Below are 25,357 nucleotides of genomic sequence, written 5' to 3'. Positions count from 1 at the left end.
TCTTTACTGCAAGAGCAGTGAGACTGTGGAATTCTGTGCCTGAGGAGGTGGTCATGGGGAACGCTGCGAAAGAATTCAAAAGGGGTCTGGATGTATTTTTGGAGAGTAATAACATTACAGGTTATGGATTTTAGATTTATAGGGACAGAACGTTGATCCAGGGATTTATTCTGACTGCCATATTTGGAGTCGGGAAGGAATTTTTACCTCTAGTATGAGGGTTTTTTGCCTTCCTCTGGATCAACTCAGTAGGGACTCATTTGGGATATAGGTTGAACTTGATGGACTTTGGTCTTTTTTCAACCTTATGAACTATGTTACTATTTTACTATGTTACTATCATCGAGTTGTGTCTACATGTCACTGATGTACTCCTCAAGTTCCTTAACAGTGTTATCTGCAGGAGCCTGAACGCTCGCAACACCACCTCCCACGCCACTCTCCTCATCACTACTTACCTTCCTAGCAGAGGAAGAGGTGGATGTCTCCTCCAATTCTTGGCTGGGCAGTAGCTGCTGACTGTCCTCTAGTAGATCGTCCTCACTAAATAATGGAGCTAATGGAGCTAAACCCACAGCATTCAACAGCACACAGCATAGGACAGAGGCAATTGGAGGACAGGGACTGCTCCCAGAGGGTTGCGTCTGAGGAACCCACCGTCTGTTGACTGGGGATGTCAGATGTCACTTGTGATGAAGTGGATGACCAAGTTAACCAATCAATGATGGCAGATGGGTTGCTGGTTGAGACACGACCGCTAGCTGATACCGGGAGCTCAGACCACATGCTGCCACTCGCCCCTAGTCTGCTGTGACCTCTGCCTGCACCTGATGAATTTAGGCCTCTGCCACTCCTGTGTGCATGTCCTGGCACTTCTCTGCCTGACATACTTATACACCAGCTGACTGCATATATGTTACACTTATGAGAGGAGGACATTACGCTGCGCTTTAAAGGAGATGTCTGGTGCTCACTTTTCTTATTTTATCCATTCCGGGCTGAAAAATAAAAGAAAACAAATTTTCTCTTACCTGCCTAGGCTCCCCCGTTTCTTCAGTACAGGTGTTCGGTCCCCGGCCTGTATTCTTCTTACTTCCTGTTAGCCCGGCACGTCGCACAGAGCTTCAACCTATCACCGGCCGCAGCGATGTCCCACCTCGGCTAGTGATAGGCTGAAGCTCCGTGTGACGTGTCGGGCTAACAGGAAGTAAGAAGAATACAGTCCGGGGACCGAACGCCTGTACCGGAGAACCGGGGGAGCGTATGCAGGTAAGAGAAGGCTTATTTTCTTTTTTTTTGCAGCCTGGAACGGATACAATAAGAAAAGTGAGCACCGGACATGTCCTTTAAACTGTATTAGGCTACAAAAACAAGTGTGTAGCTTTGGCTGGCCTTTAATAGTGATGAGCGGCATAGGCGATATTCGAATTCGCGATATTTTGCGAATATATGGACGAATATTCGTCATATATTCGCGAAATTCGCATAATCGTTTTATTTGTTTTTTTCGCATATCGAAAATATATTCGCATAATCGCGAATATTGAGTCCTCACTTATTTAATGGTATAGTGAACTGTGGCTAGTGCATTAACTCTGTGATTTTTCACCCATTGAAAGCAAGAGTGCCATTGTGGTCTATGGAGATCTCATGGCATTTAAAACAGCAAGCTAAGCAGGACTGGCTTGGCAGCACAGTGGATGGGAGACTGTCATGGGGTACAGTGTTGTGGTTTAACTTTACTTTCCTGGAAACGCTGCTGAGTTGCCCATAGCAACCAACCAGATTGCTTCTTTCATTTTTCACAAGGCCTCTGCAAAATGAAAGAAGCGATCTGATTGGTTGCTATGGGCAGCTCAGAAACTTTTCCCGGAAAAGTTTCTGAGTTGCCCATAGCAACCAGATTGCTTCCTTCATTTTTCAGAGGCCTTTTCAAAAATGAAGGAAGCAATCTGGTTGGTTGCTATGGACAACTGCACAACTCTTCCTCTACACTGGTTTTGATGAATCTCCCCCATAGAGGGAGATTTATCAAAACCTGTCCAGAGGAAAAGTTTCTGAGTTGCCCATAGCAACCAATCAGATCGCTTCTTTCATTTTGCAGAGGCCTTGTGAAAAATGAAAGAAGCAATCTGGGTGGTTGCTATGGGCAACTCAGCAGCGTTTTCAGAAAAGTACATTTAAACCACAGCACTGTCAAACACTGTCCCACTCCGGGACTTGAACCCGTGGTGGTCTCCCATCCACTGTGCTGCCAAGACAGTCCTGCTTACTGTTTTAAATGCCATGAGATCCCCATAGACCACAATGGGTCTATTGGTTTTAACGGGCAAAAAATCACAGAGTTAATGCACAAGTCTCAGTTCCCTATACCATTAAAGAAGAGAGGGCTCAATATTTGCGAATATGTGCATATTCGGAAAACCAGTGTAGAGGAAGAGGTGTGCAGTTGCCCATAGCAACCAATCAGATTGCTTCTTTCATTTTTGAAAAGACCTCTGAAAAATGAAGGAAGCAATCGGTTTGCTATGGGCAACTCAGAAACTTCCAGAAAAAGCTGTTGAGTTGCCCATAGCAACCAATCAGATCGCTTCTTTCATTTTGCAGAGGCCTTGTGAAAAATGAAATAAGCGATCTGATTGGTTGCTATGGGCAACTCAGAAACTTTTCCTCTGGACAGGTTTTGATTAATCTCCCTCTATGGGGGAGATTCATCAAAACCAGTGTAGAGGAAGAGTTGTGCAGTTGCCCATAGCAACCAATCAGATTGCTTCCTTCATTTTTGAAAAGGCCTCTGAAAAATGGAGGAAGAAATCTGGTTGGTTGCTATGGACAACTCAGCAGCTTTTCCAGGAAAATAAAGTTAAACCACAACACTGTAAAATTCTATTCCACCCCGGGACTCAAACCTGTGGTGGTCTCCCATCCACTGTGCTTCCAAGACAGTCCTGTTTAGCTTACTGTTTTACATGCCGTGAGATCCCCATAGACCACAATGGTCATATTGGTCTCAATGGGCAAAAAATTACAGAGTTAATGCACTAGTCACAGTTCCCTACACCATTAAATAAGGGAGGACTCAATATTCACGAATATGCGCATATATTTTCGCATATGCGAACAAAAAACGAATATTCGTAATTACCAATATATAGTGCTATATTCGCAAGATTCGTGAATTCGCGAATATGCAATATTCGCGAATAAAATTCGAATTGCGAATATTCGCGAGCAACACTAGCCTTTAACAGCAACTAGGCCCTTATGGTTTTAACAGGAACAAAATCGTACACCACGTAGGTCTACGTACAGATTACACTTATGAGAAGAGGACAATACACTCCACTGCGAACTATATTAGGCTACGAAAACAACTGTGTAGCTTTGGCTGGCTTTTCACAGTAACTAGGCCCAAAATAAGTTTAACAGGAAAAAAGAATGTACACCACGCAGGTGTAAGTACAGTTTACACTTATGAGAGGAGGACAATACGCTCCACTTAAAGCTTACCCGTCAGATCACTCAAAAAAACAAAACTGTTATATGTTGCTCAGTATCTCATCCTGATCATGTACATGTACTTTTTTAGTTGTCTATGACCTACATTTCTCTCAGAATTAGCTTTATTTCTGAAATACCGTATTTTTCGCCGTATAAGATGCACTTTTTCTTCCCCAAAACTGCGAATACACACCTATTGGGTCGGTCCCTGTGGCCATCAACGTCCAGGACCCACGGCTAATACACGATATCACCGATCACGGTGATGCCCTGTATTAACCCTTCAGACGCGGCAATCAAAGCTGACCGCCGCATCTGAAGCGAAAGGCGGCTGTTCGGGACCACCGCGGTGAAATTGTGGCATCCCGAACATCTTACAGGACACTGGGAGGGACCTTACCTGCCTCCCCGGTGTCTGCTCCGTACCAGGATCCCCTGCATGGCGGCGCTTTCCTTCGACGTCATCATGTCGTCGCGCACGCCGTCCCGTCATCCAATAGGAGCGGCGTGCGTAGCGACGTGATGACGGCGACGGAGAGCGTGGATCCCGGGGAAGAAGACGTCCGGAGCGTCGGGGACACCCCGGGGATGCAGCGACAGCGATGGAGCGACATCCAGGGCAGCGGTGACGGGTCCGGAGCGGCGGGGACATGTGAGCACTACCTCCTATCCAGTGGTCTTCAACATGCGGACCTCCAGATGTTGCAAAACTAAAACTCCCAGCATGCTGGGAGTTGTAGTTTTGCAACATCTGGAGGTCCACAGGTTGAAGATCACTGTTGGATGCAGAATCTTTTTTTTCTAGATTGTGCACCTTTAAAATTGGGTGCATCTTATATGCCGGTGCGTCCTATAGGGCGAAAAATATGGTACCTTAATTTTGTCTACCAGAAGCAGGGGGGCAGGTACTCACAGTGATAACCACTCCCCCTCCCTCACCCAGTGCTTCCTAACCAGGGTGCCTCCAGCTGTTGCAAAACTACAGCTCCCAGCATGCCCACACATCATTTGGCTGTGCAGGCATGCTGGGAGTTTTAGTTTTGCAACAGTCGGAGGAATATGATTGTAGTCCCCCTTTATTACACACACACACACACACAGGCTTCATATATTCTTACACATATACATTAGATAGACACACTGATATATACACATGCACATATACACATACATACATGCAGGGACACTTACTTTTTCGTCTGCAATTCAATGTGTTTCTCTCACACAGCAGACATCAGTGAGAGCCCGGCAGTAGTCTTCCTGCCCCTCCCCTTCTCTTCACATAAGTCTGCAATGTGTACAGCCCCTCCCCCCTCCAAAACGTCCAGGACAGAACAGTGTACACAGAAGGACTGAATGCATTCCAGAAGGCAGGGAGGGCAGTTCTTTGAGTGGCTTTTTCAGTATGAAATACAGAAAATGTTCTAATGAAAGCAATTGCAAAACCTATTGGTTTTGCATGCTTTACAACATATCAAAAGTTTTTTATATCTGACAGTGCCTATTTAAAACTGTATTAGGCTACAAAAACAAGTTTGTAGCTTTGGATGGCCTTTCACAGTAACTAGGCCCAAATTAGTTTAATAGGAAAAATAACGTACACCACGTAGGTGTACGTACAGTTTACACTTAAGAGAGGAGGATAATACGCTCTGCTACAAACTGAATTAGGCTACAAAAACAAGTGTTACGCCGAGCGCTCCGGGTCCCCGCTCCTCCCCGGAGCGCTCGCTACACTCTCCTCACTGCAGCGCTCCGGTCAGATCCACTGACCCGGGGTGCTGCGATACCGCCTCCAGCCGGGATGCGATTCGCGATGCGGGTAGCGCCCGCTCGCGATGCGCACCCCGGCTCCCGTACCTGACTCGCTCTCCGTCAGTCCTGTCCCGGCGCGCGCGGCCCCGCTCCCTAGGGCGCGCGCGCGCCGGGTCTTTGCGATTTAAAGGGCCACTGCGCCGCTGATTGGCGCAGTGGTTCCAATTAGTGTTATCACCTGTGCACTTCCCTATATCACCTCACTTCCCCTGCACTTCCTTGCCGGATCTTGTTGCCATCGTGCCAGTGAAAGCGTTTCCTTGTGTGTTCCTAGCCTGTGTTCCAGACCTCCTGCCGTTGCCCCTGACTACGATCCTTGCTGCCTGCCCCGACCTTCTGCTACGTCCGACCTTGCTTCTGTCTACTCCCTTGTACCGCGCCTATCTTCAGCAGCCAGAGAGGTTGAGCCGTTGCTAGTGGATACGACCTGGTCACTACCGCCGCAGCAAGACCATCCCGCTTTGCGGCGGGCTCTGGTGAAAACCAGTAGTGACTTAGAACCGATCCACTAGCACGGTCCACGCCAATCCCTCTCTGGCACAGAGGATCCACTACCTGCCAGCCGGCATCGTGACAGTAGATCCGGCCATGGATCCCGCTGAAGTTCCTCTGCCAGTTGTCGCTGACCTCACCACGGTGGTCGCCCAGCAGTCACAACAGATAGCGCAACAAGGCCAACAGCTGTCTCAACTGACCGTTATGCTACAGCAGTTACTACCACAGCTTCAGCAATCATCTCCTCCGCCAGCTCCTGCACCTCCTCCGCAGCGAGTGGCCGCTTCTGGTCTACGACTATCCTTGCCGGATAAATTTGATGGGGACTCTAAGTTTTGCCGTGGCTTTCTTTCCCAATGTTCCCTGCACTTGGAGATGATGTCGGACCAGTTTCCCACTGAAAGGTCTAAGGTGGCTTTCGTAGTCAGCCTTCTGTCTGGAAAAGCCCTGTCTTGGGCCACACCGCTCTGGGACCGCAATGACCCCGTCACTGCCTCTGTACACTCCTTCTTCTCGGAAATTCGAAGTGTCTTTGAGGAACCTGCCCGAGCCTCTTCTGCTGAGACTGCCCTGTTGAACCTGGTCAAGGGTAATTCTTCCGTTGGCGAGTATGCCGTACAATTCCGTACTCTTGCTTCAGAATTATCCTGGAATAATGAGGCCCTCTGCGCGACCTTTAAAAAAGGCCTATCCAGCAACATTAAAGATGTTCTGGCCGCACGAGAAATCCCTGCTAATCTACATGAACTCATTCACCTAGCCACTCGCATTGACATGCGTTTTTCCGAAAGGCGTCAGGAGCTCCGCCAGGATATGGACTCTGTTCGCACGAGGTGTTTCTTCTCCCCGGCTCCTCTCTCCTCTGGTCCCCTGCAATCTGTTCCTGTGCCTCCCGCCGTGGAGGCTATGCAGGTCGACCGGTCTCGCCTGACACCTCAAGAGAGGACACGACGCCGCATGGAGAATCTCTGCCTGTACTGTGCTAGTACCGAACACTTCCTGAAGGATTGTCCTATCCGTCCTCCCCGCCTGGAAAGACGTACGCTGACTCCGCACAAAGGTGAGACAGTCCTTGATGTCTACTCTGCTTCTCCACGTCTTACTGTGCCTGTGCGGATGTCTGCCTCTGCCTTCTCCTTCTCTGCTGTGGCCTTCTTGGACTCCGGATCTGCAGGAAATTTTATTTTGGCCTCTCTCGTCAACAGGTTCAACATCCCGGTGACCAGTCTCGCCAGACCCCTCTACATCAATTGTGTAAACAATGAAAGATTGGACTGTACCATACGTTTCCGCACGGAGCCCCTTCTAATGTGCATCGGACCTCATCACGAGAGGATTGAACTTTTGGTCCTCCCCAATTGCACTTCTGAAATTCTCCTTGGACTTCCCTGGCTTCAACTTCATTCCCCAACCCTGGATTGGTCCACTGGGGAGATCAAGAGTTGGGGGCCCTCTTGTTCCAAGGACTGCCTAAAACCGGTTCCCAGTAACCCTTGCCGTGACTCTGTGGTTCCTCCTGTAACCGGTCTCCCTAAGGCCTATATGGACTTTGCGGATGTTTTTTGCAAAAAACAAGCTGAGACTCTACCTCCTCACAGGCCTTATGATTGTCCTATCGACCTCCTCCCGGGCACTACTCCACCCCGGGGCAGAATTTATCCTCTGTCCGCCCCAGAGACTCTTGCCATGTCTGAATACGTCCAGGAAAATTTAAAAAAGGGCTTTATCCGTAAATCCTCCTCTCCTGCCGGAGCCGGATTTTTCTTTGTGTCCAAAAAAGATGGCTCTCTACGTCCTTGCATTGACTACCGCGGTCTTAATAAAATCACGGTTAAGAACCGCTACCCCCTACCCCTCATCTCTGAACTCTTTGATCGCCTCCAAGGTGCCCACATCTTTACCAAACTGGACTTAAGAGGTGCTTATAATCTCATCCGCATCAGAGAGGGGGATGAATGGAAAACGGCATTTATCACCAGAGATGGACACTTTGAGTATCTGGTCATGCCCTTTGGCCTGTGCAACGCCCCTGCCGTCTTCCAAGACTTTGTTAATGAAATTTTTCGTGATCTCTTATACTCCTGTGTTGTTGTATATCTGGACGATATCCTGATTTTTTCTGCCAATCTAGAAGAACACCGCCAGCATGTCCGTATAGTTCTTCAGAGACTTCGTGACAATCAACTCTATGCCAAAATAGAGAAATGTCTGTTTGAATGCCAATCTCTTCCTTTTCTAGGATACTTGGTCTCTGGCCAGGGACTACAAATGGATCCAGACAAACTCTCTGCCGTCTTAGATTGGCCACGCCCCTCCGGACTCCGTGCTATCCAACGTTTTTTGGGGTTCGCCAATTATTACAGGCAATTTATTCCACATTTTTCTACCGTTGTGGCTCCTATTGTGGCTTTAACCAAAAAAAATGCCGATCCCAAGTCTTGGCCTCCTCAAGCGGAAGACGCCTTTAAACGGCTCAAGTCTGCCTTTTCTTCTGCTCCCGTGCTCTCCAGACCTGACCCATCTAAACCCTTCCTATTGGAGGTTGATGCCTCCTCTGTGGGAGCTGGAGCTGTCCTTCTACAAAAAAATTCTTCCGGGCATGCTGTTACTTGTGGTTTTTTTTCTAGGACCTTCTCTCCGGCGGAGAGGAACTACTCCATCGGGGATCGAGAGCTTCTAGCCATTAAATTAGCACTTGAGGAATGAAGGCATCTGCTGGAGGGATCAAGATTTCCAGTTATTATTTACACCGATCACAAGAACCTCTCCTACCTCCAGTCTGCCCAACGGCTGAATCCTCGCCAGGCCAGGTGGTCTCTGTTCTTTGCCCGATTTAATTTTGAAATTCACTTTCGGCCTGCCGATAAGAACATTAGGGCCGATGCTCTCTCTCGTTCCTCGGATGCTTCTGAAGTTGAACTCTCTCCGCAACACATCATTCCTCCTGACTGCCTGATTTCCACTTCTCCAGCCTCCATCAGGCAAACTCCTCCAGGAAAGACCTTTGTTTCTCCACGCCAACGCCTCGGAATCCTCAAATGGGGTCACTCCTCCCATCTCGCAGGTCATGCGGGCATCAAGAAATCTGTGCAACTCATCTCTCGCTTCTATTGGTGGCCGACTCTGGAGACGGATGTTGTGGACTTTGTGCGAGCCTGCACTATCTGTGCCCGGGATAAGACTCCTCGCCAGAAGCCCGCTGGTTTTCTTCATCCTCTGCCTGTCCCCGAACAGCCTTGGTCTCTGATTGGTATGGATTTTATTACTGACTTACCCCCTTCCCGTGGCAACACTGTTATTTGGGTGGTCGTTGATCGATTCTCCAAAATGGCACATTTCATCCCTCTTCCTGGTCTTCCTTCAGCGCCTCAGTTGGCTAAACAATTTTTTGTACACATTTTTCGTCTTCACGGGTTGCCCACGCAGATCGTCTCGGATAGAGGCGTCCAATTCGTGTCTAAATTCTGGAGGGCTCTCTGTAAACAACTCAAGATTAAATTAAATTTTTCTTCTGCATATCATCCTCAATCCAATGGACAAGTAGAAAGAATTAACCAGGTCTTGGGTGATTATTTACGACATTTTGTTTCCTCCCGCCAGGATGACTGGGCAGATCTTCTACCATGGGCCGAATTCTCGTATAACTTCAGAGTCTCTGAATCTTCCTCCAAATCCCCATTTTTCGTGGTGTACGGCCGTCACCCTCTTCCCCCCCTCCCTACCCCCTTGCCCTCTGGTCTGCCCGCTGTGGATGAAATTTCTCGTGATCTTTCCATCATATGGAGAGAGACCCAAAATTCTCTCTTACAGGCTTCATCACGCATGAAGAAGTTCGCGGATAAGAAAAGAAGAGCTCCCCCCATTTTTTCCCCTGGAGACAAGGTATGGCTCTCCGCTAAATATGTCCGCTTCCGTGTCCCTAGCTATAAGTTGGGACCACGCTATCTTGGTCCTTTCAAAATTTTGTGCCAGATTAATCCTGTCTCTTACAAACTTCTTCTTCCTCCTTCTCTTCGTATTCCTAATGCCTTTCACGTTTCTCTTCTTAAACCACTTATCATTAACCGTTTCTCTCCCAAATCTGTTCCTCCCACTCCTGTTTCCGGCTCCTCGGACATCTTCTCCGTCAAAGAGATTCTGGCATCCAAAAAGGTCAGAGGGAAAACCTTTTTTTTAGTGGATTGGGAGGGTTGTGGTCCAGAAGAGAGATCCTGGGAACCTGAGGACAATATCCTAGACAAAAGTCTGCTCCTCAGGTTCTCAGGCTCTAAGAAGAGGGGGAGACCCAAGGGGGGGGGTACTGTTACGCCGAGCGCTCCGGGTCCCCGCTCCTCCCCGGAGCGCTCGCTACACTCTCCTCACTGCAGTGCTCCGGTCAGATCCACTGACCTGGGGCGCTGCGATACCGCCTCCAGCCGGGATGCGATTCGCGATGCGGGTAGCGCCCGCTCGCGATGCGCACCCCGGCTCCCGTACCTGACTCGCTCTCCGTCAGTCCTGTCCCGACGCGCGCGGCCCCGCTCCCTAGGGCGCGCGCGCGCCGGGTCTTTGCGATTTAAAGGGCCACTGCGCCGCTGATTGGCGCAGTGGTTCCAATTAGTGTTATCACCTGTGCACTTCCCTATATCACCTCACTTCCCCTGCACTTCCTTGCCGGATCTTGTTGCCATCGTGCCAGTGAAAGCGTTTCCTTGTGTGTTCCTAGCCTGTGTTCCAGACCTCCTGCCGTTGCCCCTGACTACGATCCTTGCTGCCTGCCCCGACCTTCTGATACGTCCGACCTTGCTTCTGTCTACTCCCTTGTACCGCGCCTATCTTCAGCAGCCAGAGAGGTTAAGCCGTTGCTAGTGGATACAACCTGGTCACTACCGCCGCAGCAAGACCATCCCGCTTTGCGGCGGGCTCTGGTGAAAACCAGTAGTGACTTAGAACCGATCCACTAGCACGGTCCACGCCAATCCCTCTCTGGCACAGAGGATCCACTACCTGCCAGCCGGCATCGTGACAACAAGTGTGTGGCTTTGGCTGGCCTTTCACAGCAACTGGGGCCAAATTAGTTTAACAGGAAAAAAAATCATACACCACTTATGTACACACAGGTTACACTTATGAGAGGACAATATGCTCTTCAATGCAACCTGCATTAGGCCCTAAAAGCACGTGACTATGGCTTTTAGTGCACTGCTCACCCTAAATTGTCCCTATTAGCTTCATAGTTGTTGAACACTAGTGCAGCAGTACAGAGTTTCTGTGTAGTACACCCAAAAGTGTTCTCTCTCTCTCTCCCTATCTCCCCCCTCCATGTCAGTGCTTTTCTGTAATGATCTGGGATTGTGGTGAATCGCTGGTGGAAAGCTGTTTTTCTGTGCAACACACAGACTGCTCTCTCTCTCTCTGTGCAATAAAATGCTCTCTGTGCAATAAAATGCTGAAATGGCAGGCTGCAGCGATGGCTGCTGATTATATAGGGCTGTGACATCACAGGACTGGCTGGCTGCTGATAGTCTGCATGCTGCATGTGATACAGGGTTATCCCGCCTACCCGCCTTCCCAGAGTTCCTTGCCCCATGTCCTCACATGTGTAGCCGCCATTTTAGATTTAGATGCCCTGGAGCCTGGACCGCACTAAATGGAGTTTAATGAAGCAATTCATTTTATCAAATCTAGGTGATTTTCCGATTCGTTATGAATTAATTTTTCATGAAATTCGTAACAAATTCCGATTTGTCAGATTCTATTTGCTCATCCCTAGTAAAGGGGTTTTCAGGGCAGCAATTTATTTATTTAGCATTTTCAGAAAGGTGGTAATTTAAAAAAAAGTACTGCCCTTAAAGACCTCTTGCAAACCAAAAGTATCAGAGAGCTCACTGAGCTAACAGTGTCCCTCAGCTAACAGCTACAGTGTCCCTCAGAGGTCTGGGTTTATGTACATAATCTCATAGGCCAGCATAGCCAATCAGTGGCCACAGTGATTTCCCTGCTTGGACTCTAATTGGCTGAAGCTCCACCATAATGGTGGGGATACAAATAAGGTAAGTGTATGTTTTATATTTAATTGCTAACTCCCTGAAAAAAAATTTGCTGTCTAAACAACCTCTTTAACTAACTGGGACTGAGGTGCAGTAAGCTCACCAGATATTGATTTTGATGTTGAAAAGGAAAAGAAAAAGGAAACTGACACCAGCACTCAGAATAGGAATAAGACTAACAATAATACTAAAAGAGGAAACCATAAAAAAAAGTGACCCTGAAATGGGGGGGACCAGAGAGAACATTCAAGTTCGTATTATCAAAGGGGTACTCCTTTGTTAGACATCTTATACCCTATCCATAGGGGCCACGGCCTCCCAAACCCAGCACTCTAAACATTATGTTCAGAACACTGGGTTTGGCAGGCCATGGCTTTGGTCGTCATGACCACAGCCTCCCAAAGCCAGCATTCTGAACATAATATTCAGAACACCGGGTGTCTGTGTCATAAGTGAATAAATGTGAATAAGCCCCCCCCCCCTAATGCCCCCCCCAATAAAAGTTTTAATCACCCCCTTTGATTGATAAATAAAATAATGTAATAAAAAAAATAATCATATGTGGTACCACCGTGTGTGTAAATGTCCGAACTATTAAAATATAAGGTTAGCTAAACTGCACAGTTGATGGAGTACATGTAGAAAAATACCATTGTAAATTTTTGGTCACTTCTTATACCATAAAAATATTAATAAAAAGTGATCAAAAAGTCCCATCAAAACAAAAATGGTACCGATAAAAACTACAGATCACAGCGCAAAAAATAAGCCCTCATATAGCCCTGTATGCGGAAAAATAAAAAAGTAACTTTTTTTAAGCAGTAAAATAAATAAAACTTACATAAATTGGGTATTCCTGTAACTGTATGGACCTACAGAATAAAGATAATGTGTCATTTTTACCGAAAAGTGCACTGCGTAGAAACAGAAGCCCTAAAAATTAGCAAAATGGTGTTGTTTTTTTCATTTCATGCCACAAATAATTTTCTTTTTGTTTTGACGCAGATTATGTTAATAAATAAGTAATGTCATTACAAAGTACAGTTGGTGACACAAAAAACAAGCCCTTATATGGGTCTGTAGGTGCAAAATTGAATGCATTATGATTTTTAGAAGATGAGGAAAAAATGAAAGATTATTTTGAGTCCTTAAGGTGAAAATGGCTGGGTCCTTAAGGGGTTAATATTAAGTTCACGCCCATCTGATGATTCCCTAAATTGTCAAACTATAAACCCTAATATCTTAGGAAGAAAGAAACTGGTGAAAGTTGTGTGATCAGGACACCCTGAGCAACTTAATAATAATTTAATCTCCTTTTTTGTTAATTAAATTTAAAAAATGTTAATTTAAAAAGCATGGCTGTTTCTATTGGCTAAAAAAAAAATTGCATTATATATCGGTATATCCAGAACTTTTCTATGCATAGGACTTCTGCATACATTCTTCGCAAGTTTCCAAGGTGGTAGAATATATGGCCATCAATTACCCAAAATCCTAAATTTGAAAAGTTTAAATGGTAAAGGCTTTGTGAGGCTTTTCAACCATGATTTTATTGTTTAAACACATTTAAAAAAAAAAAAAATCTACCCCCCAAAAAAAAAACAGATTCGACCCAAACTTTATGATTTTTGTGGCTCGGTGAACATTCAGGTTCTTGAAGAGAGGGTGGTGAGATTACGTCAGGGACATCAGCGTATCACGCGATAACCCAGGTCTATCGTGTGATTTGCTGCTTATAGTGTCATTCAGAACAAAGGCCAGCAAGGGGGAGGGCATCTTTACACAGATAAGACTGCAGTGACATCACCCACTGCATGCAGAGCACCGAAACTGCTGAACGGAGACGGACAGGGAGAGAGAAAGAGGGAGAGAGACAGAAGAACTAGCGACACTTAGAAAGATAGAGAGATACAGATTAGAAAGAGAGAGATAGATAGATAGATAGATAGATAGATAGATAAATATATAGATAAATAAGATACCAGCAGCACACAAAAATAGTGCAAAAAAAGGTGAAGATTTATTGCAACATTCCCGTGTTACACTGGAATGATGCAATAAATCTTCACCTTTTTTGCACTATTTTCGTGTGCTGCTGGTATCTTGTTAATATATTCAGTTGAGAGCCACTAACCAAGGCTCTAAACCAGTGTGCACCATCAACATGATTGGATTTTTTCAGTTGTGTTCCTCTCCTTGGATTTTTTCAGATAATATGCTAGAGACATCTGTCTGTATGCTAGAGACATCTGTCTGTCATCTCATGCTGGATGCTAGTAACATCTGTCCGCCATCTCATGCTGTACGCTAGTGACATCTGTTTCCCATCTCGTGCTGTACAATAGTAACATCAGTTAGCCACCAGCCTACAACCTTTCTGAAACTACTAGACCACTATCTCATGCTGTATGCTAGTGACATCTGTCTGTCATCTCATGTTGTAAGCTAGTGACATCTGTCCGCCATCCCATGCTGTACAATAGTAACATCAGTTAGCCACCAGCCCACGTCCTTCCTGCCACTACCAGTCCGCCATTTCATGCTGAACGCTAGTGACATCTGTCCACCATCTCATGTTGTACACTAGTGACATCTGTCCGCCATCTCATGCTGCATGCTAGTTACATCAGTCCGCCATCTCGTGCTGTACGCTAGCGACATCTGTTCACCATCTCATGCTATACAATAGTAACATCAGTTAGCCACTAGCCCACCACCTTCCTGCCACTACCATCTGCCATCTCATGCTGTATGCTAGTTACATCTGCCAGCCATCTCATGTTGTACACTATTGACATCACTCAGCCACCATTTTGGTGTGAATAAGCCTAAAAAATGGGCGAGATGGAATAGTTACCCTGGGTTACCACATGTCGCCATAATTGAGCCTTAAAAACACCTAAGTACATTCAGAACAGTGATAGACAGGGGTTTAGAGCTGTTAGGCAGTGTTATAAATGTGTTTAGGGGATTGTTTCATTGTCGATTCGAGTCGAACCGAGCCATATCAAACTGGTTATTTCCGAATAGTTTTGCGAGTCCGGCGAATCGATCTTTTCAAAAGTTCGCCCAACTCTACTTAGCATATATGTTAACCTGTTAAGGACGCAGGGCATACAGGTACGCCCTTGCGTCCCGGTCTTTAAGGAGGCAGGGCATACCTGTACGCCCTTGTCCCATTACCGGGGTTTAAAGCGTGCTGACGAGTTGAGCACACTTCAATCCCGGTGGGTCCTGACTGCTATCAGCAGCCAGGACCCAGGGTTGATACCGGGCATCACTAATCGGGTTGATGTCTGGCATTAACTCTTTAGATGCCGCGAATAAAGTTGATTGCGGCATCTAAAATAAAAGTGAAACCATCCCGGCAGCTCAAGATGAAATCGTCTCCTCGCTGTCCAGCTGGTCCTCTGCTGCTCCCAGCCAGCCATGCAGACATAGCATTGAACAGTGTATGCAATCAAAAGATTGCATGGTATAGCTCCCTATGGGGACTAAAAAAAAAGTCCAATCAAACAAAAAATGGTACCAATAGAACTACAGACAACGGTGCAAGGCCTCATATAGCTCCATATGAGGAAAAATAAAAAAAGCTATAGGGCTCAGAAGATGACAATTTTAAACATACTAATTTTGGTGCATGTAGTTATCATTTTTTTAAGTAGTAAAATAACCTACAGAATAAAGATAACGTGTCATGTTTACCAAAAAGTGGACTGTGTAGAAACGGAAGCCCTAAAAAGTTACAAAATGTTTTTTTTTCATCCCTCAAATACGTTTTTTTTTTGTTTGTTTGTTTCGCTGCAGATTATGTTATAAAAATAAGTAATTACAAAGTACAATTAGTGATGCATAAAACAAGCCCTTATATGGGTCTGTAGGTGCAAAAGTCCTTAAGGTGAAATTGGTTCCTTAAGGGGTTAAATTAAAGTAGACTACAGTTGTATGCATACAAATGTAATGAACACCTATGAGATTACAAATAAATTCAGATAGTATGATCTTGACTATAGCCTTTGTTGTCTCTCCGATTATGAAGTTTTATCCTTTGAACTGACAAGTCATCTGAAATGACTATAGATAGAACTCGACCGCTGTGACCAGTTTTTGATCACCATGATCACCTGTCATCAGAGAAGAACAACAAGAGTGCCAGAAACTGGATACAGAGCCAATACAGTAATTATGTTGCTAATTTGACATATTTCAAATTTAAACTCAAATATATTGTTGTTGTTGTTGTTTTTTTAACTACAAAACCCTTTTGTGGTTCTTCTCAGTCCTTTAAAAAACGAAAATATCCCATAGAAGTGTGTCATTATGTTAGGCCAATCAGCATTAAACTTCATCCTCTTATTGTAACCTTTATTTCTTCTTTCATAATCCTATTAAGTTGCAAGTAACCCAAATATATTGTATGCTTGGTGAATGACATATTGCAATCATTTTACATTTAAATCTGGAATTTGTTGGAAGAATGTTATTACTAAAGTTTATGGAAAGATTATTTGTGGAAAATATGACCAGATGATTATGACTATGACAAAGTTTAGCTGTACAGTGATCCATAAAATGGGCAATGATAAAAAAAAATGCCTCTGATTCAGGTATAAATTACTTAAATGCATGCAATATTACAACAGTAGTGTCCTTAAAGGCATTAGCTAGCCTTAAAGCATACCTGTCAGATCCCACAAAAAAAAAAAAAAAAATATATATATATATATATATATATATATATATATATATATATATATATAGTCATGGTTGTGAATGTTGGCACCCCTGAAATTTTACTAGAAAATGAAGTATTCTCACAGAAAAGGATTGCAGTAACACACGTTTTGCTATACACATGTTATTCCCTTTGTGTGAATTGGAACTAAATCAAAAAAGGGAGGAAAAAAAAACAAATTGGACATAGTGTCACACCAAACCCAAAAATAGTCTGGACAAAATGAAAGGCTGTGAGCACATTGTCCCTCTCTCCCCGGCTGTCGGTGGGACTAGGATTCGCATCGCAGTCTCATGACTCATCAGTCTCTAAACTGGGATAGCTTTGGCCTGGGCAACCCCGCTTTGGGATCGCAGTGATGCTCTCACAACCAATTTCCAGGCTTTTCTGACGGAATTTTGGGGTGTCTTTGAAGAACCAGCTTGAGCTTCTTACGCTGAGACGGCATTGCTGAGTCTTTCTCAGGGCAACTCCTCTGTGGGCGAGTATGCCATCCGTTTTCGTACCCTGGCATCGGAGTTATCATGGAACAATGAAGCTCTTTGCGCCACCTTCAAAAGAGGACTGTCTAGTCATATCAAGGATGTCCTTGCTGCCCGGGAACTGCCATCTATCCTGAATTAACTCATATAGTTGGCATCCCAGATTGATATCCTTTTCTCTGAGCGACGTGAGGAACTACGCCAAGAAAGGGAGTCTGCATGACCTCGGCGCTTTCCTCGTCTGGCACCTGTCTTCCAGCAACCACCACAACCTTCTACATTGACTCCCGCAATGGAGGCTATGCAGGTGGATCGGTCTCGCCTGACCCTGCAGGAAAGAACTCACCGACAAACTGAGAATCTTTGCCTATACTGCGCCAGTGCAGATTATTTCCTCAAAAAATGTCCTCTGTGTCCACAGTCACAGGGAAACGCTCGCACCTAGGGTTTGTGGGAGAGGCTTCCCTGGGTGTGAATACCACCTTTCCTTGAATTTAAGAGTCCAGCTTTTTCTACCCTCCAAAGAGATTATCTCCGTACTTGCCTTCCTAGTCTCTGGTTCCACGGGAAACTTTATTGACGCCTACCTAGTACATAGGTATCATCTGCCAGTGTCTCGCCTGTTAAAGCCTTTGTACATCTCTACGGTCAATGGAAAAAGACTGTACTGTACTGTGCTGTATCGCACAGAACCGTTATTTATGCAGGTCTGAGTCTTGCATAAGGGGAACTTGTCCTTCTATACACTTCCTCATTGTACTTCTTCTCTTCTGCTTGGCCTACCTTGGTTGCAACTCCATGCCCCGCAGCTGGATTGGAAGTCTGGAGAAGTTCTCCATTGGGTACCGTATTGCAACAATCACTGTATTCATATACGTCTGTCTAAGTTGGAGCCATCTTCTATTCCTTTGCACGGTTTGCCTTCGTTCCTTCAGGACTTTGCAGATGTCTTCAGTGAAAAACAAGTTGAAGTCTTACCACCACATCGTCCCTCTCATTGTCCAATCGACTTACTGCCCAGCACCACACCTCTTCGGCACAGAATTTACCCTTTGTCAGTTCCTGAAACTCAGCCATGTCCAATTACATCCAAGAGAATCTCCAGAAGGGGTTCATCAGAAAGTCCTCATCCCCTGCCGGAGCCGGATTTTTCTTCGTAGAAAAAAAAGACGAGTCTTTGCAACCTTGCATCGACTACCAAGGCTTGAATAAAATTACTGTAAAAAAACCTCTACCCACTTCCTTTAATCTCTGCGTTATTTGATCATCTGGGAGGTTCCAGGATCTTCTCCAAACTAGACCTTCGTGGAGCCTATAATTTGATTCGTATACGAGAAGGAGACGAATGGAAGACTGCATTTAATACTCGTGACGGACATTTTGAGTATCTTGTGATGCCATTCGGACTCTGTAATGCTCCAACAGTTTTCCAGGAGTTTGTCAATTATATTTTTCGTGGCCTCCTGTACTCCTGTGTAGTTGTCTATTTGGATGACATTCTCGTCTCTTCTCCCAATGTCCACACTCATCACTCTCATTTCCGTCAAGTTTTTCATCGTCACCGAGACAATCATCTCTATGCAAAACTTGAGAAGCGTTCCTTCGAAAAAAAAAATTTCTTCCGTTTGTGGGGTATATCGTTACCAGTCAAGGTCTACAAATGGATCCTAACAAGTTGTCCGCTGTACTGGACTGGCCATGACATTCTGGCTTAAAAGCAATTCAGCGCTTTCTCGGCTCAGTGTCAGCACAAACTATCTGTCGATATTTAAATGAAATGAACCGCTATGGCAGTAGACCCAGGAGGACTCCACTGCTGACACAGAGACATAAAAAGCAAGACTACATTTTGCCAAAATGAACTTGAGTAAGCCTAAATCCTTCTGGGAAAATGTCTTGTGGACAGAAGAAACCAAGATAGAGCTTTTTGGTAAAGCACATCATTCTACTGTTTAGCGAAAATGGAATGAGACCTACAAAGAGAAGAACACAGTACCTACACTGAAATATGGTGACGGTTCAATGATGTTTTGGGGTTGTTTTTCTGCCTCTGGCACTGGGTGCCTTGAATGTGTGCAAGGCATCATGAAATCTGAGGATTACCAACGGATTTTGGGTCTCACTGTACAGCCCAGTGTCAGAAAGCTGGATTTGTGTCCGAGATCTTGGGTCTTCCAGGAGGACAATGTCCCCAAACATACATCAAAAAGGACCCAGAAATGGATGGCAACAAAGAGCTGGAGAGTTCTGAAGTGGCCAGCAATGAGTCCAGATCTAAAACCCATTAAAACATCTGTGGAGAGATCTTAAAATTACTGTTGAGAAAAGGCGCCCTTCCAATAAGAGAGACCTGGAGCAGTTTGCAAAGGAAGAGTGGTCCAACACTCCGGCTGAGAGGTGTAAGAAGCTTATTGATGGTTATAGGAAGCGACTGATTTCAGTTATTTTTTCCAAAGGGTGTGCAACCAAATATTAAGTTAAGGTGACAATAATTTTGTCCAGCTAATTTTTGGAGTTTGGTGTGACATCTGACAGTAGGCTTGTGCAATTCGTTTCGGACGTAATTTGTTTTTGTCCGAATTGTTCATATTTTGTACAGTCAGATTGATCCAAATGTACGAAATATTTACATCCGAATGAATCTGAATTCGTAACAAAACTAATTGTACATGCCTACGAAATTGTGAAAAACAAATTTTATTTTTGTTAGAACAAACTTTTTTTTTCATTTAGAAGCAAGGGACCATTTAATAAAGTGTGTGTGTTTCACAGTTTTTTCTCTATTTTTTACATTTTTTAGGTAGTGCTGCTACTCCCAGCATGGAACAGACTGTTCCATGCTGGTAGTAGTAGTACCTGTACTAATAGACATATCGCCCCAAGTGTCAGTCATGACATGCGATCGTCCATAATATAGCAGAGATGCGGAGCGGCTCTATACAGCGCTCGCATCTCTGCACTATACTCCAGCCAGTGATGTGTATAGAACATCATTCATTCATATTTTCCGCCCAGAGTGGAGATTGGCCGGATGGTTGCAGCCAATCACAGCTCTGAGGGAAATATTAATGAGTGAGTGGCCGGCCAGAGTATAGTGCAGAGATACGAGCACAGGAGAAAGCCGCTCCATCTCTGCAATAGACAGGACGATCACATTGGGTGTCAGAAGTGATACCCGCTGTGATCTGTTCTTACCTGCAGGTACTACTACTCCCAACATGGAGCACACTTTTCTCCATGCTGGGAGCTGTAGTACCTGCATTAATAGACAGATCGCAGTGAGTGTAACTTCTGACACCTGTTGCGATCTGTCTATTAATGCAGGTGCTACAGCTCCCAGCATGGAGCAGAGTGTGCACCATGTTGGGAGTAGTAGTACCTGCAGTTAAGGAAAGAGAACAGCGGATGTCACTCCTGACACCCGCTGTGATCCTCCTGTATAATGTATAGATGCGGCCGGCGCTCTTCTTTGGTCCCCTTCACTGACGTATATATACACATATTCATATATCCCACAGAGAGTTGTGATTGGCTGGAACCATCTGGCCAATCACAGCTCTCTGCGGGAAATGTGAATAGGTATATATATGGCAGTGTAGGAGACCATAGAAGAGCAGCCGGCCGCATCTATATATTATACAGGAGGATCGCAATGAACCCCGGCGATCTGTCAATTAGTACAGGTACTACTACTCCCATCATGGAACAGTGTGTTCCATGCTGGGAGTAGTAGTACTACCTTAAAAATGTAAAAAATAAAGAATAAAAAGGGAAAAACACACACCCTATATTTTTATTATTGTCGGCTACATTTTTAGTACCCTGCCCGTCCACATAAATTGATCCCTGTTTAAAAATTAAGAAAAAATTTGTTATGCAAAAGATACATTTCGTTAGATAAAAAATTTTCCTTCACTACTGAATCTTTTTTATTTTTGTTTTTTAATGGCACTCTACGAAATTTTATTAAAAAAGCAATCTCCGTCTCCAATTACCATAAAAACGAATAACGAAAGCGACCAAAAACTAAAATAAAACTAACGACATGTATAACGAATAGATCCAAAATAACTAATTCATCCGAAAGCCGAACAGTTTCCGAATAGAACCGAAAAAAAATATACGAATGCATCCAAAAACAGAATAAAACGAATTACTGTATCCCAAAGATTTAACAGAACCGAAAAAAAATTTATCAGAAAAAACGAAACAAAACAAAATTGTTGGTTGTGCACATGTCTATCTGACAGTGCCCATTTAAAATTGGATGCCCTGTCCTTAGGACACAATCTGCCTTTCCTCTGTTCCTGAGATGGCGCTGAACTTGCTCTCCCAAGTTTATTATCTCCAATAAGTGTCTCCTCCACAATAAGGGAATTATGTTCATCTGATACTGCAAATGTGAGGTGAGAGGAGAAGCAAATATATGCATCCCTTCTCACCAATCTTAGAAGTGTTGTGAGCTCTCTAGATAATGTTGGCAACATCCTACATCTGCTAAAAGTTGGTTCCTATTTGCATACACTCTAAAATTTGTAGCAGTGGTGCAAGGTTTTACAGCAATGTCCTGTTCATTTAAATGAAAAAACAAAACAAAAAAAACGCTGCAATACTATGTACCACCACTACAAAAAGTATAAAACGTATGTAAACATTAAAGACCCTGCAGCACTTGCACGATCTCGGAGGCCACTTCAAACAGCTGATAAGCAGAGAATGCTTAAAAAGGATAGCCCCTGTAACCTGTTAAGAAAATGGCTGTGTCCTCAAGGCAAAATAAGTCTGTTTCCGGACGCAGGGTATTTCCGTTTTTGCATTTTAATTTTTTCCTCATCACCTTCTAAAAATCATAATGCTTTCAATTTTGCACATAAAATTCCATATGATGGATTATTTTTTGTGCCACCAATTCTACTTTGCAGTGACATTAGTCATTTTACCAAAAAATCCACGGCGAAACAGAAAAAAAATTTATTGTGCGCCAAAATTTAAGAAAAAAATTTCATTTTGTAATTTTTGGGGGCTTCCGTTTCTAGGCAGTGCATTTTACAGTTAAAATAATACCCTATTTATATAGGTTGGACATTGTCGTACTTCGGAAAAAAATCATAACTACATGCAGGAAAATGTACACGTTAAAAATTCTAATTTTCTAACCCCTATAACTTTTTTACTTTTCCGCCTACGGGCCGTTATGAGGACTAATTTTTTGCGCCGTGTTCTGAAGTTTTTATCAGTACCATTTTTGCATTGATCAGACTTTTTGATCACTTTTTATTCATTTTTTTATGATATAAAAAGTGACCAAAAATACGCTATTTTGAACTTTGGAATTTGTTTGCGTGTATGCCATTGACCATGCGGTTTAGTTAAAGATATATTTTTATAATTTGGAAATTTACGCCTGCGGTGATACCACATATGTTTATTTTTATTTACACAGTTTTTTTAAGGGAAAAGGGGGGTGACTCTAACTTTTATTAGGGAATGGGTTAAATGACCTTTATTAACTTTTTTTTTTAAATTTTTTATTTTTTTTGCAGTGCTACAGCTCCCATAGGAGGCTATAACACTGCACACACTGATCTTTTACCCTGATCCCTGCAAAGCCATAGCTTTTAGGGGGTTGAATGCTCAAGAAAGTAGCTCAGGCTTGGAGCAATCAAACGCCAATCGGACGCGACGAGCAAGGTAAGGGGGCCTCCGCTCGCGTGCTAGCTGATCGGGACATCGCGATTTTATCACGATAGTCCCGAACAGCCCGACTGAGCTTTCCGGAAGCTTTAACTTTTGTTTTTGATGCGGCGATCAAAGTTGAAGGGTTAATAGCGTGCGGCACAACAATCTGTGCCGCGCGCTATTAGCCCAGGGTCCCGGCTATCAACAGCAGGCGAGACCGACCCGGTGTGATGCGGGGTCACGGCGTGACCCCGTTTTAAACATCGGGACCGGGCGCAGGGCATGCAGGTACGCCCTGCGTCCTTAACCTCATCAGGACGCCGGGGGTATGCATACGCCCTGCATCCCGAGTCCTTAATGACGTGGGGCATATGCATATGCCCGTGGGAATTCCGGCCCCCGCCGCTAGGCATGCTGTGAGTTGTAGTTCTGTAACATCTGTCACTTCAGATTTAGCAATTTTCATGAAATTTTTGAAAATTGCTGCTCTACTTTGAAGCCCTCTAATTTTTTCAAAAAGTAAAAATATGTTCATTTTATGATGCCAAGACAAAGTGGACATGTTGTATCTGTGAATAAAAATAAAATTTATTTGGAATATCCATTTTCCTTACAAGCAGAGAGCTTCAAAGTTAGAAAAATACAAAATTTTCAAAATTTTCATGAAATTTTGGGATTTTTCACCAAAAAAGGATGCAAGTAACGACGAAAATTTACCACCAAAATAAAATAGAATATGTCACAAAAAAGCATTCTCAGATTTAGTTCATTCGGTAAAAGCGTTTTAGAGTTATTAATGCGAAAAGTGACGGTGGTCAGAATTGCGAAAAAGGGCTCAGTCCTTAAGGTGAAAAAGGGCTGCATCCTTAAGGGATTAAGAGGTTAAGGGGTTCAAAAATTCCTGATCCCCCCCCCCCCCCAATAAATACATTGTTTTCCGGAACACAATAGAAACAGAGGAAAAAAGAAAACACAGACGTGTCTCTATCTATGGATGTGGCATAGTATTGCAATTACCTTGTTTTATGATATGTTTGTAAGTTTATTATTATTTTTTTTAGTATTCTCTGCCTTAACCCCTTAAGGACGGAGCCCATTTTCACCTCTAGGACGAAGCCCTTTTTGCAAATCTGACCACTGTCACTTTAAACATTAATAACTCTGGAATGCTTTTAGTTATCATTCTGATTCTGAGATTGTTTTTTCGTGACATATTCTGCTTTAACATAGTGGTAAATTTTTGTGGAAACTTGCATCCTTTCTTGGTGAAAAATCCCAAAATTTGATGAAAAAATGTAAAATTTTGCATTTTTCTAACTTTGAAGCTCTCTGCTTGTAAGGAAAATGGATATTCCAAATAATTTTTTTTGGGATTCACATATACAATATGTCTACTTTATGTTTGCATCATAAAATTGACGAGTTTTTACTTTTGGAAGACATCAAAGGACTTCAAAGTTCAGCAGCAATTTTCCAATTTTTAACAAAATTTTCAAACTCATAATTTTTCAGGGACCAGTTCAGGTTTGAAGTGGATTTGAAGGGTCTTCATATTAGAAATACCCCATAGATGACCCCATTATAAAAACTGCACCCCCCAAAGTATTCAAAATGACATTCAGTAAATGTTTTAACCCTTCAGGTGTTTCACAGGAAAAGCAGAAAAGTGAAGGAGAAAATTCAAAATCTTCATTTTTTACACTTGCATGTTCTTGTAGACCCAATTTTTGAATTTTACAAGGGGTAAAAGGAGAAAATGTATACTTATATTTGTAGCCCAAGTTCTCTTGAGTAAGGACACACCTCATATGTCTATGTAAAGTGTTCGGCGGGCGCAGTAGAGGGCTCAGAAGCGAAGGAGCGACAAGGGGATTTTAGAGAGTACGTTTTTCTGAAATGGTTTTTGGGGGGCATGTCGCATTTAGGAAGCCCCTATGGTGCCAGAACAGCAAAAAAAAAACACATGGCATACCATTTTGGAAACTAGACCCCTTGAGGAACATAACAAGGAATAAAGTGAGCCTTAATACCCCACAGGGGTTTCACGACTTTTGCATATGTAAAAAAAAAAAAAAATATTTCACTAAAATGTTGGTTTTCCCCCAAATTTCACATTTTTTAAAGGGTTAATAGCAGAAAAGACCCCCCCAAAATTTGTAACCCCATCTCTTCTGAGTATGGAGGTACCCCATAAGTGGACCTGAAGTGCACTGCGGACGAACTACAATGCTCAGAAGAGAAGGAGTCATATTTGGCTTTTTGAGAGGAAATTTTGCTCGGGGGGGCATGTTGCATTTAGGAAGCCCCTATGGTGCCAGAACAGCAAAAACAAAAACACATGGCATACCATTTTGGAAACTAGACCCCTTGAGGAACGTAACAAGGGATAAAGTGAGCCTTAATATCCCACAGGTGTTTCACGACTTTTGCATATGTAAAAAAATATATATATATTTTTCACTAAAATGTGGGTTTCCCCCCAAATTTCACATTTTTGCAAGGGTTAATAGCAGAAAAGACCCCCAAAATTTGTAACCCCATCTCTTCTGAGTATGGAGGTACCCCATAAGTGGACCTGAAGTGCACTGCGGGTGAACTACAATGCTCAGAAGAGAAGGCGT

Source organism: Hyla sarda, chromosome 1, assembly GCF_029499605.1.
Source record: "Hyla sarda isolate aHylSar1 chromosome 1, aHylSar1.hap1, whole genome shotgun sequence".
NCBI lineage: Eukaryota > Metazoa > Chordata > Amphibia > Anura > Hylidae > Hyla > Hyla sarda.
This window is presented reverse-complemented; position numbering follows the sequence as displayed.